General features: G+C 38.6%; 1 protein-coding gene across 2 annotated transcripts in view; it reads left to right on the forward strand.

The window, feature by feature from the left end:
- Positions 1 to 14,182, forward strand: part of Ldlrad4 (low density lipoprotein receptor class A domain containing 4) — a 347,246-nt gene that overhangs the window by 82,363 nt on the left and 250,701 nt on the right. The window lies entirely within an intron of this gene.

The raw sequence follows: 14,182 nt of genomic DNA on the forward strand, positions 1-14,182 counted from the left end.
TTGTTTGATTCACTTAACATCCCAGGAAGCCACATAATCCTCTGGGCCTCTGGCTCCTTGTTTACAGACCAGCAACTGTGAAGCTGAGGAATCTCATGGAGTCTAGGGAAAATGTTTTTACACCAAAAGGTCTTTTTGGTTTGTGGCTTTTATTGAAAAGGAAAGATAGTAGAAATAATTATGGAAAGTGACTAGGTTCTCTGGTCCTATAAGTCCTAAAAAGTGGTAGCTTTTCAGTGTTTTGTAGAAAGAACAAGTCGGGTTAATGGGGTGCCTGGAGAGAGGCCACATGGGTTTAGACTGGAATTTGCTTCCTCCATTATGTACATCTGAATTCCTTGACATGTCCTACTGTTCCTTTCTTCTTCTCTTTGCTCATCTGTAAACCAGGTTCCTATTCTGCGGGAGGATGAAGCAGCAGTAGGAGATGCTGAGCACACAGTTCTGAGGTGGAGTCATGTAATGTGGAGTTAAGTTGCCAAGCCCAGCTCTGGAAGCTCCATATTTTCCATGAGGGCATGTGGGCAAACTCCAGGGGCCTCTTAGATTCCTGTGTGCGATGTTGGAGCCTTAACAACAGTGTTTCTGTAATGGAGTTGTGATCGAGGAAGGCCATGCTGCAATGGTCATGGTTGGTGAAAATGAGCTCAATAGTTTTTAAAAACATCTTCTCAAATGAACACATAGTGAAGTTGATGATGGTTCTAGAGTCTTTGTAGGTTTCAGTTCCTGACTTCTATCATTGCTTAGCATGTGCACTTCAGCTGGTTTGGTCTCCTGAGCTGCTTCTTCATGGAAATTCATTTCTCCTTTGACATGGATGGGAGTGGCATAAAGCACCTCTGTGAATTGGCTTGCTGTACCTCTTGACCTCCTTGATACACGGGAAGGTGGCTTGGGAGGAGAGGCATCTTAAAGAAGCTCTACAAAGTTCACAGTCCTGAGATGATGCACAAAGGAGGAGAGATGGACATGAAGAACCTGTGGAAGAGTAGTCCAACTTGAATTCATCCCAGTCCCTAGTCAGGAGCCTCCCATTGCTCTCACTGCCCCACAAGGGTGTGCACAGATTGCACAGTTCTTTCTGTTTGTTTCCCGAGGCATTGCCATGCACTTCTCACCCTCCTGAGCCTGCCAGTGGTTAACTGTGGCTTATTCTTAGCCACATCTTGGTCTTCATCACTATTTTGGGGACTTACAGCTCCTTTATACCATGGGAAAAGAAGCTCAGGCCTTTCTAAGGCTCTGTTTGGAATTAATTAGAATCTCTAGGTTCTGCCTTGGACAGTAAGTGGGATGGTGCTTCATATACATTAAGACCAAAGTGAAGCTTGCTGCTAGTGGCTCCTGCCAGTTATCCTACTAACTGAGGAGGTTAAGATCCACGTGATCATGGTTGCGAAGCCAACTGGGCAGAAAACATGACACCATCTCCAAAATAACCAGAAAAATGCGAGGCTGGAGATGTGGCTCACATGGTAGAGCACCCGTTGTGTGAGCACATGGCCTTGAATTCAAAGCATGGTACTGGCCCTCAAACATTTCCTCTCCCCTCCCCCCCCAAAAGAGCAAAGTGAATGACAGGAGTTGTAATTATCACTGCAGCTCATCCCTACAACTTCTCCATCTTCTATATACTGACATACCTTAGTTCATAATTTACCTAATAACATCATTTGGTTTCTTCCTCTTCCTAGTTGTCAACATGCCTAAATAACAGTTGTGCTAGTAGTAGTGGTAGTGACAATGGTGATGGTGTAGTAGTAGTAGTAGTAGCAGCAGCAGCAGCAGCAGCAGCAGCAGCAGCAGTAGCAGCAGCAGCAGCTGCAGTAGTAGTAAAATACTAAGTATGATTGCTAAACCACAGAGCTCACAGCTTATGAGTGTTGTGTACTTCTTTTCTCTCTGTTTTCACAACTCAGGAGCCAAATAATACTGGTTAGGCCATGAAAGATACTTAGTAGAGCCAAGGGTTAGAGGGTCAGCTGCCTCTAAATCTAGTAGCATATATAGCTTTGGCTATACATTAGTCTCACTAGGGAACTGTATTGATGCTTAGGTTTTACCCTCAGAAATTGAGATTTTTAAAAATTAGCCTCAGCATTACCTATACTTGATAAATCAAGACCTTTATCTTAACAAGATCCCAGGTGCTTGCTATATAATAAGTCTTAGAAGCCCTGAGAGCTAGCATTAGAGAAGTCAAGTGTGGGTTAGGAGAGTCAATTCTCAAACAGACTTGTACCATTCCTTCAGCAGGGATGATTGATTTAACTAATTTGTTTATTCTTAGGAAGCTACCAAGTATTCAGTATTGTTTATCATATCACATGAGTACCTTCAGAATGATGATTTAACCTCCCCACATTTCTCTAGGGAATAAAGAAGGGATCCAATAAGGGAGGTATAAGTACCTGGCCTTCCCTGTAGTCCCTGTAGATTTGGCTCCTCATTTAAGTTTTTTTAATACATTTTTTTATTGTAAAAATAGTGTACAAAGAGGTTACAGTTACATAAGTAAGGTAATGAGTACATTTCCTGTTGAGCATTGTTACCTCCTCCTGTTTTTCCCCTACCATCTCTTCCCTTCCCACCTCCCCAACTCCTCCCTCCCTCGCCACCACAAGTTGTAAAGTTTGTTTTCAATATAGTGTCTTGTACATCTTATTGTTACAATGGGTCATCCTGTATCCTTTTTTTTTTTTTTTTGTCGGTTGTGGGGCTTGAACTCTGGGCCTGGGCGCTGTCCCTGTACTCTTCAACTCAAGGCGAGTGCTCTACCTCGAGCCACAGCACCACTTCCAGTTTTCTAGTGGCTAATTGGAGATAAGAGTCTCACGGACTTTTCTGCCCAGGCTGGCTTTGAACCGTGATCCTCAGATCTCAGCCTCCTGAGTAGTTAGGATTACAGGCGTGAGCCATGGGTGCCTGGTCCTGTATCCCTTTTTTAAGCATTTTGTTTTTCCCTTCCCCTCCCCAAATTAGAAAAGTGTATATACAAGATGCAGGGCACCGGAATCAAATACAGTGAAAACGGGTTATACCATGGGGGAGGCTCATTTTAGTTTTTTTGGTCTGTTATTCTGATCTTTGTTTGCTAACATCGCTGTACTTATGATATGAGATAAAAGGGCTGACTCTCCTTGTCCAGGTAGCCAAGAAAAGCTGGTTCTTAATGTATTTAAAGTTGACAATCCAATGATTTTTGCTAATTTTCTGGGATAATAGAAAGGATTATTGCCTGAAATGTCCTAAATGTTAAAGGAGTTAAGGCACTTCAGTTTGGTTTTAAATCTTGGTTTAGGTATAAAGGAAATGTCACTAAGCTGTTTACTATACCCCCACTTAAAAGAAATTGATCATATTATATTTATCTGTGGAGATACAGGTTAAAGAGGCTATAGTCTGGATGCCAGAGGAATGGGTGACCCACCTCAAATTCGTATTTACATGGTCAGGGCACTGTTTGTTTGGAGTGTGTACAATTGCTCTGAAATGTGGTGGAAGCTTAGGAAGCCCCTGCCCCTTCATCCCCGACTGTGTGGTTACAGTCTAAGCATAACTTGCTTCTTGGGTGAGTGTAAATATACTATTATTGATACATATTGCAGATCAACTTTCTAATTAGAATTCTCTTAGGATAATCCTTATAACTCCTTGTATAATTAATTACTTAAAGATAATAAAAGTTTAAAAAATAAAAATTATGCATTCTTCAGATTTTCTCAGAACAAAAAATTTAGAAATGATTTTTAGTCAGTTAGATACTACTTTATAACAAAAATTATTTTTTTCCTTTTTTGGAAGTCTGTTCATTGTAAGAAAAATTTGGAAAGCATAGTGAAGTCAAAAGAAGGAAAAGAATTATACAATCATATTGTATGAAGCTTCCCATTGCGAATATGTTGACTTAACTTGCATCCTTTTATTTGTCTCCTGTGTAAATTTCTTTTTACAGAAATATGTTTATTATATGCAATTTTATAACTTGCCTGTTCACTTTTAACATATATTATTATTACTATTAGCTTTATAAATATGATTTTAAGGTTCTACAGAATAATCTCTTCTGTATATACTCTTGGATTTTGATTATTGTCAAAATAGTACAAGTCTTATTATTCACTAGTACAGTTTTTCCCCCTATAAACAATGCTTTGGAAAGCACCTTTGTGTGTAAAAGCTCTTCTATGTATTTGATTATTTCCTTGAATAAGCTACCGGATGCAGAATACTTGGAACTAAAGATATGAACTTTAGTAAAGTTGATGGTTGAATTTTCAGATGGGTTGGTTGCCACTGACTTTTGAGACTGGTGCTTTCAGTTACAAGGTACTTACAGTGGGCGTGTTCACCATTTAGCTGAAACAAAGTGACTCTTCCCTGCCTTCCAACATACAGCTATAAACACTACCCACCTTATCTTGATATTCATTATATTTAGGTAAATAGAAAACTCAGATAACTTGATACACACTGTCTTTACTGTTCCAAGTGGTATTTCTACTTGACTTTAATCTGTTAAGGCAATGATGTGGATAAACAGACTCCTAAAAGACTAAGACCTATGGTAAAAACAAACCCCTGATGCCTTATAGCAAAGGGAAGTAGGAATTTTGAGCCATTCACTTTCCTTGTCAGATTGCTTAAGAGTGGTAGAGATTTGTCTGAGTTGTTTTGTACTTCCGAGTGACTTGGTAAGCATCCTGCTAGGATTATCACTGAACATACCCTAATGAAGTTGCTGGTTTGAGATTCTGCCTCATCCCTGCCCTCTGGTACCATGCTTAGATACCTCAGAAGTTTTGTACATTTTTCTTAGGCTCTTTAAATAATTTCAACGTTAGGAAAGTTTTAACTAAGGATAACTAAGCACAGGATCACTTTCTCATAGAACATATAGACAAATATTTCTTATGAAAAGGATAATTAGATATAACTGAAATTAGGTTTATTTTGTTCATAAAGGAGGATGAAAGTTGATTTAATAGTCCTGAGCTCTGAAAGAGAGCTATTTTATATAATGCTGGTGACAAGATTTTCTTAGCCACTAATGACCAAAAGGAAACAATCGCTTAAGTAATTGGAATGCCTGTGTTTCCTGCATGGGCCCTGAGTGGGTGAATGGCCTTGTTGGATGTGTGGTTAGAGCTCCACTCATACATAGGGGTGTACTGTTCTCAGGCTCTGGACAACCATTCTTCAACACCAGCACCTCAGCTTCTAAGGCATTGCTCTTGTCTTCAAGATCATTCCTTTGGGCTGACTTACAGATGACCTCAGCCACATTTTCCAAAGCTTCTCGTGAATGCTTGCTTTCAGAGATATTGAAAACTATTTTTCAATAAAAAGGGTGAGGGTAGATTTATGGACAGATCCTGAAAGAAGAAAATGTGAAACAGTTTCTTTACTGTAGAGCTTTACAAAGTCTTTCATGTAGAAATGTAAAGATCCCAAATGGATAGGCAGCAAGGGATTTTCCTTAACAAGACCTTGAAGAGGTTTTAGAAAGAATTATGTGGCTGTCCATAGAATGTGCTGTGGAGAAACTGCAAATGTTGGCCTTCAGGTGTGCCTGTCCTGCCTGCACTAATGAAGCAACCCTCCAGCAGGGCTTCTCTTATTGAGCAAGTATGTACAGAGCCCTTGCCAGGCACATGGAAAGATAAAAAAGAATACAATGAGTCTGTCTTCTTGACTTTTCAGGTTCTTCCAGTAATCTTTAAACTCTGCCTTTGAACTCAGAGTCCTATGCTCTACAGAGGCCTTATTTTTTTCTCATGTTTGGACTCTACCACCACTTGAGTCACACCTTCACTTCTAGCTTTTTGCTTGTTATTTGGTGACAAGGGTCTCACAGATTTGTATCTCTGGGATGGCTCTGAACTGCGATTCTCAAATCTCAGCCTCTTGAGTAGCTAGGCTTATAGGCATCATCCATTAACACCACGCCAAATTATGACTTTTATTTAAACTTTCTTCTGCCCAAATATTTGGTAGCTTCTGACTTCCTTAAAGCAGTTTAGATGCCATAGCCTGAAGATCACCATCCTCCCTTGTTCTCCATGTTGTCTGTCTGTTCTGTTGCTGTGACTCAAGTTCCAGACTGGAACTGGAACTTGCCCATCTCCAAAATGATTTTGCATTTTTGCTGATGCTTTTTCTCCCCCTTTAGAGTCGTCTAAACACTGTTTATGTTTTTTAAGACTTACCATGTCTATGAAATCTGTTATTATGTGCATGAGAAAAGCCTAGACAGTCTTCCTACTTATAATTTAGTAGATGTAGAAATGAAGGATAATGGCTTTTTGTAAAATCTTGAGTGCTTTTGCTTGAGGGCAGTTATGTCTACTAAGAGAGCCATCAGTACATACTGTGGTGAATGTGCATGATTTATATGTTGTACTATTCAGCTACAGTATGGTCATCAGTTATGAACCTAACTTTAATTAATAATGCCATTTCTCTGCATAAATAGTACATAATTTACATGATCATTTTAGTGAGCTCCCAAACTCATCTCTTTCATTTTCTTGTATACCATTTTACATTATTTCTAGGGTTTTCCTATCATGCCAAATGATTATCTTCTTTCTTAACAGGCTTTGTAGTAGCTTCATGTTGGAGGTGTGTACATACCTATTTTAAATAAGGAGAGAACGTCATTGTTGCCTGAAACTATTCTAAGGTTACTTAAGTATGTAAGACATAAATGCAAAAGCTTTGTTTTTATAGTTCTTAAATTTCTAAAACACTAGGCAGAAGCAGTGTTTAATCTGACAGATGAGTTTATTTTGCTGACGTCTTTCATTTCTAGCTCCTTTTATTTGTGATTATAGTTTTCCACTGGGAGACTTCCAGTGAGGAGGTTTACTTACCAGTGGATGTTGGAGTGCTCACAGCAGTCATTTCTAGCACAAATGCCAGCATTTGGTGTAGGATAAATTCCTTGTTGCTTAAGATCCAAGGTCAAAATCACCTACAGATTCTGTTAAGTTCTTGGGGAGATGTTTGTTTTGTCCATTGTACTTCTGAATCTGTGACATTGCAGTTACCCCTGCAACAGAGCCATTGGACTTGGAGGACTGAGACTTGTGCAGGAAGCAGGTGGATACTTTATGGCTTCTTGTATATTCTTTTTTGGTTCCTAGACTCTTTGGAAATTTCTTGTGCTTACCGTGGCAGAATGAACTCAGAGGTCAGAAAAGCATGGCTGTAACAGACGTGTCTAGTCCTGGTTATCTCCCTGACTCCTTCCACCCCCTAGCCAAGATTCCTGTCTTATATCGACTAGTTAGCCAACCTCTCTGAAAACATGCTTTTTGCAACATTAAAATAGGAATAACAAAAGAGGGCACAATGGCTCACATCTATAGTCCCAGTACTCAGGAGGTTAATGGTCCAATTCCAGCCTAGGAAAAAAAAATGGCAAGACTTTATCGCAACCAATAAAATGTTGGACACAGAGGTAGATGCCTGTCATCCTAGCTATGTTGGAGAAATAACTAGGAGGACTGCGATCCAGGCTGGCCCCGACATAAAGCAGGACCCTAGCTGAAAAATAAAAGCAAAATCAGGTAGGGACATGGCTGAAGTGTTAGAGCATCTTCCCAGCAGAACAAGTGTGTTCGAGTTCAAACCCTAGTACAAACAAAACAGAAGTTAATGAACGGGTTTTTCTTTTTGTTATTTATTTTTTTTGTGCAAGAAATTAATTAAGTAACACACGTAAAGCATCAAACACAGAGTTTGGCGTATAGTTGGTGCTCAGTAAATGTTCTTCTCTTTGTTCACTATCTTCAGGAACTGATTGCACATAAAGGCTTTAGGAAAATAGGGAGTTTACTTAACAGATACCTATTAGGAGTTTCATGACATCTTCATGAGGGGGTCAAGAGCGTTAAACAACCAGGCACAGTGGTTCATACCTGTAATCTCAGTCACTTGGGAGGTGGCTATGGGAAGGTGGAGAGCTGAGGCCAGGTCTGGCAAAAGCACATCTGTAAAACAAACCACAAAAATTAAGGACTGCAGATTTCACTCAAGTGGCCTAATGTTTGAGCATGAGTTCCTAAGTTTAAACCCAGTACCATCAAAGGCAGAAAAAGACATAAAACTATTTCTGTCCCTAAAGACCGCAGTCAGACCGCAGGGTCATATGTTGTTGTGGAGGTGAACATGTGGGCTAGAGAGAGTAAGAACTTGCTCAGTCCCCTCAGCATCTGCTCATGGGAGTCCCTAGCACCTGACTTCCTCTCTTGCTCATACCATCTTACAATTTCTGTCTTGGTGCTTGAGTCATTCTACCTTTCTGTGTTGAGATGGCAATTGATCAACCGTTTCTTCTTTGGTATCCCTGTGCACTTATTTCAGATCTCAAGTCCTTAGACTTGGCACCACGTTTCTGCCTGCTTATTTTAAGACACCATGTTTAAGCGCAAAACCCAGAAATGGAATGCAGGAATAAACAAGTTTAACATGTGTTGGGGGTGGCTTACTGTTTGATTTTTAAATTTTGACCAATGATAGTGAATATGGAAATGTTGACATTTTTCCTCTTCATTAACTTTGGTATTTGTAGAGTGCTTCTGGAGTGGTATAAAGAAACCATTCCTTGGCTTGAGGCATTTTAGGGATAATGATAATGAAAGAATATATAGTAACAATGCTATAGTGCCTTAGCTAGTCATACACTCTTTGCTACACAGTACAAGGTTTGAGAAACAGAGATGGGGCTCAAGTGGTAGAATGCCAGCCTTGATTGAAAAAAGTCAAGCTAGGGACAGTATAAGGTTTGAGACTGCAAGAAGAAAATACAAGTGAAAAATTTTGAGGTACTGAATTGCATTTCAGACTTTCTTTAAATAACAGATATCCTCCTCTATCTTAGAGTTTCTTGCCTACCTATAAGATCAGTCATGTTGATTCTCCTATGACCATGATGTAAAACTATTGATGGATGTCACCATATAATAGTGCCTACAAAAAAGATGGGACTAGATTCTTTATCGTTTTAAAAAGTTTTATTATGTTACCCTTTCCCTTTTTAATGAAAACCTCTTTCCTCCTGACCCCAGTTATCACACATGACCTGATCACTAATCTTTCCCAAGAGATCTCTATAACTTTGATATTGAAGACACTGATGTCCTAAGATGTTACTGACTCTTTTTATTTGCTTCCATTAGTTAAACAGAGGAGTTCATTGTTACATTTCCACAGATGTTTACAATATATTACAATCTCATCTCCTCTACACCCTCCCTTTTCATCCTTCCCCAATTCCCAGAACAATTTCAACAGGTTTCTTAGTGAAATTTCCATAGCTACAAAACAATCGATATCAACCATACTCACTCTTTCAAAATATATTTCAAAATTATTCGTCTCTTAGCCAGGTGCAGGTAGCTCACACCTATAATCCTAGCTATTCAGGAGGCTGAGATCTGAGGATCATGGTTCAAAGCCAGCCCAGGCAGGAAAGTCTTTGAGACTCTTATCCCCAATTAACCACCAGAAAACTGGAAGTGGTGCTGTGGCTCAAATGGTAGAGTGCTCACCTTGAGCTGAAGGGCTCAGGGATAGCACCCAGATCCAGAGTTCAAGCCCTACAACTGACAAAAAAAAAGCATCTTATATTATTTATTTTTTCCCTTCCCTCTTTTCCATCTTCTCTTAAGTCGTTCCATAGTTACATTCTTGTTATTTATTAATCCGTATGTAGTTATACTACATGTATATATTTATGTATGTCAGTCATGACTATTATATTTTAGGTCTAGCTTCCACTTGTGTGTGTGTGTGTGTGTGTGTGTATGTATGCTCGTACTGGGGCATTAACTCAGGGCCATGAAACCTCACTTGGCTTTTTTGTTTAAGGCTGGTGATCTACCACTTGAGCCACATGTCTTGTTTTTTTGGTGATTAATTGGAGATAAGAGTGTCACAGTCTTTTCTTCTCAGGTTGCCTTCTGACTTCATTCCTTAGATCTCAGCCTTCTGATTACCTAGCATTACAGGCATGGTGTCCAGTTACGTGTGTGTGTGTGTGTGTGTGTGTGTGTGTGTGTGTGTGTGTGTGTGTGTACATATATAGAGAGAGACAGAGAGAAACAGAGACACATAGAGAGACACACAGAGAGCTAGGCTTGTCTCAGTATGATATTCTCTAATGCATCCATTTTTCTGCAAATGACATGATTTCATATATCATATATATGCATGCACATACCATAATTTCCTTTTCCATTCACTTGTTAGGCCCCTTGACTGATTTCATTGTTTGGCTATTATGAACAGTACTGAAATAAACATAGTTATGCAACCATCTTTCCAGTATATTGATTTACTGTCCTCTGGGTAATTGTCCCAAAATGATATGGTAGATTGATTGGAGAGGTCTATTTTTACTCTTTTCAAAACTTCCACACCAATTTCTATACTGGTTGCACTGGTTTACATTCCTACCAACAGTTTATGAAGGTTTTTTTTTTTTTTACCCCATTTTCTTGATGGTTGCTGTACTGACTGAAATGAGATGGAATCTTACTGGGGTTTTGATTTTTATTTTCTTTATAGTTAAAGATGTTCAATGTTTCTTCTTGTGTTTATTAGCCATTTGTATTTGTTTTGTGAGAACTGTCTGTTCAGTTTGCTTGCCCGTTTACAAATTAGATTATTTGTTCTCTTAATGTTTACCTTCTAGAGTTCTTTGTATCTTCTGGGTATAATCTCTTCTGTTGAATAGTTGGTGGAGATTTTTCTCTGTTCCATGGATTGTCTTTAATTTGCTGTAATCCCATTTGTCAGTACTTTTTCACATCCTCTGGGCATCTGGAGTACTATTTGGAAACTTTCACCTGGGTGTGTGTCTTCTACAGTTTTCCCTACATTTTCCTGCAGTAGATTTAAAGTTTCAGAACTTACTTTGTGCTCTTTGATCCAAATGAGTTGATTTTTGTACAGGGTGAGAGGTAGAGGTCTAGTTTGAGCCTTATGCAGTTGTCTAGTTTTCTCAGTACCATTGTTGAAGAGGGTGTCTTTACTCTGTTGAATGTTTTTTTTTTACTCCTTTATGAAAAATTAGTTGGCTGAAGCTGTGTGGATTTATTCATGGGTCTTCTGTATTGTTCCATTGGTTTTCAGGTCTGTTTTTTCTTCTAGTACTAGATTGGTTTTGTTACCATAGTTTTGTAGTATAATTTGAAATCTAGTATCAGGATACTTTCAGAAGTGCTCTTTTTACATAGAATTATTTTTGGTATTTTTGCCTACATATGAATTCTTAGATTTATTTATCTGATTTTGTGAGTAATGATATTGGGATTTGAAAGGTATTGTATTCAATCTGTTCGTAATTTTTGGCTGTATGGTCATTTTCACAATATGAATTCTGTCCAACTTCTGATGTCTTCTTCAATTTCTTTCTTCAAGTTTCATAATTTTTTAGAATTCTTATTTCCAGCAGGAATTTCATTTTTGGTAAAATTTTGTGTTTGGTAAAAGGTAGTAGAGCTCCATCCCCATGTGTCAATATTGCATGTGGAGTGAGAATTGCTGGTACTGGGTGAGCCCCTGAGTTTACAGGTGAGCTCACAAAACAATTGGAATATGGCAATGTACAAGAAAATACTTCAAGGTAATGAAAGGGATTTGTTATGGAGCCGATAGCTGGAAAAGAGCTATGTAATCATAGTTTTAACTGTGTCTGCTTGTGTTTTTTATTTTTTTTTATTGTAAAAATACTGTACAGAGGGGTTACAGTTACATGAGTAAGGTAATGAGTGCATTTCCTGTCAAGCATTGTTACTTCTCCTTTGTTTTTCCCCTACTATCCCTTCCCTCCTTACCTCCCCAAATCCCCTCCCCCGGCCCTCCCCCCCCCCCCCCCCCCCGCAAAGTTGTAAAGTTCATTTTCAACATAGTGTCTTGTACATCTCATTGTTGCAGTGTGTAACCTGTGTCCTTATTGCAGCATTTTGTTATTTCCCTTTCCCTCCCCAAATAAGAAAAATGTATATACAAAATGCAGGGCACTGACATCAAATACAGTGAAAACGGGTTATTCTGTGGGGGAAGAACATACAAGCTAAACAAAAAAATCGCATAGTATATTTTAAATATGTTAAAAACAATAGCAAGAAAGAAAAAACCACTTGTGCCCCTATCTTGAAGTTCATTTCACTTAACATCATCTTAAATGATCATATGTACATAGCTTTTTGACCTTTTCTGCTTACCCTAGACTGATACTAGTTATTGCAAATAAGGGAAACCATGGGACCTATGTTTCCTTGGGCCTGGCTTACTTCACTTCATATAATTTTTCCAAGTCTTTCCATTTCCTAACAAATGGGGCAATGTCATTCTTACTGAATGAGGCATAGAATTCCATTGTATGTGTATATACTATACACATTTTCTTGATTCATTCATCTACTGAGGAGCATCTGGATTGGTTCCATATCTTAGCTATGTTGAATAATGCTGAGGTAAATGTAGTTGTGTTGGTAGCTCTAGTATAGCCTTGTTTGTGATTGTTTGGGTAAATGCTCAAAAATGGGATTGCTGGGTTATAGGGGACCTCTTTGGGGAGTCTTTTGAGAAACCTCCATACAGCTTTCCAGAGTGGTTGAACAAATTTACATTCCCACCAACAGTGCAGTAGAGTTCCCTTTTGGCCACATACCCTCCAGCATCTGTTATTATTAGCTTTCTTGACTATGGCCATTCTAACTGGGATGAGGTGGAATCTCAATGTTGTTTTTATTTGCATTTCTTTTATGGCCAGAGAAGTTGAGCATTTTTTCATGTGTCTATTGGCCATTCACATTTCCTCTTCAGAGACATTTCTCTTTAAGTCTTTAGCCCACTTGTTGATGGGGTGGTTGTTTCTTTGAGAACTTATTGTTGAGGGATTTAGTTTTTTTTTTGAGTTCTGAGTATATTTTAGATATGGACCCTTGTCCATTTTAGGGCTAGTGATGATCTTCTCCCAATCTGTAGGCTTTTTATTGATCTTTCTAGCTATGTCCGTGTTGCCATGCAGAAACTCTCAAGTTTCATGGAATCCCATTTGTCCAACCTTTCTTTGATTTGTTGTGTTTCTGAGTCTTTATTTAAAAAATGTTTTTTTTAGCCTGTGTCAAGGAGCCCTAGATTTCTCCTGTTCCTTCCTGTAATGTTTTTATGGTGTCTCCTTTGACTTTGAGGTCTTTGATCCATTTGGAGTTGATTCTGGTGCATGGTGATATATAAGGATCTAGCTTTAATTTTCTTCAGGTGTTTATCCAATTTTGCCAGCACTATTTACTGAAGAGGCTGTCTTTCATGCACTCTGTTTTTTTAGCTCCCTTATTGAAAATTAGGTGGCTATACGTCTGTGGGTCTCCAGTTCTATTCCATTGGGCCTCAGGTCTCTTTGTGCCAGCACCAAGCTGTTTTGGTTACTATGGCTTTGTAGTAGAGTTTGAAATTTGGAATTGACATTCCTCCAGCACTCTCTTTCTTCTAAGGATCGGTTTTGCTATTTGGAGTCTTTTATTATTCTATATGAATTTTTGGGTTGCTTCTTCTATTTCATTGAAGAATGAGGTTGGAATGTTGATAGGTATCACATTGAATTTGTAGATAGTGTTAGGTAGTATTGCCATTTTCATGATGTTAATGCTCCCAATCCATGAATATGAGAGGTTTTTTCACTTCCTAAGTTCTGCTTTAATTTCCTTTTCCTAGTTTTTAAAGTTTCCATTGTAGACATCCTTCACTTCTTTAGTTAACTCCTAGGTATTTTATTTTTTGTGGATGTTTTACAAAAGGATTTACTTTCCTGATTTCAGCTGCATTCTTCTCATTGTTGGCATACAGAAAAGCCATTGATTTTGAGGGTTAATTTTATACCCTGCTACTTTGCCAAAGTTTCAAATAAGCTCAAGTAATTTGAGAGTGAAGTCCATGGGATTCTTTAAATACAAGATCATGTCATCTGCAAAGAGGAAGAGTTTTACTTCATCTTTCCCTATTTGGATCCCCTTTATGTCTGCATCTTTTCTTACTGCTGTAGCTAGGCATTCTAATAGTAAACTGAAGAGAATTGGAGAGACTGGACACCCTTGTCTCATTCCTGAGTTCAGAGGAAATGGCTTTAGCTTTTCACCATTAAGTATAATGCTGGCCATAGGTT

Source organism: Dipodomys spectabilis, unplaced genomic scaffold (assembly GCF_019054845.1).
Source record: "Dipodomys spectabilis isolate Male_0828 unplaced genomic scaffold, ASM1905484v1 ptg000083l, whole genome shotgun sequence".
Classification (NCBI taxonomy): Eukaryota; Metazoa; Chordata; class Mammalia; order Rodentia; family Heteromyidae; genus Dipodomys; species Dipodomys spectabilis.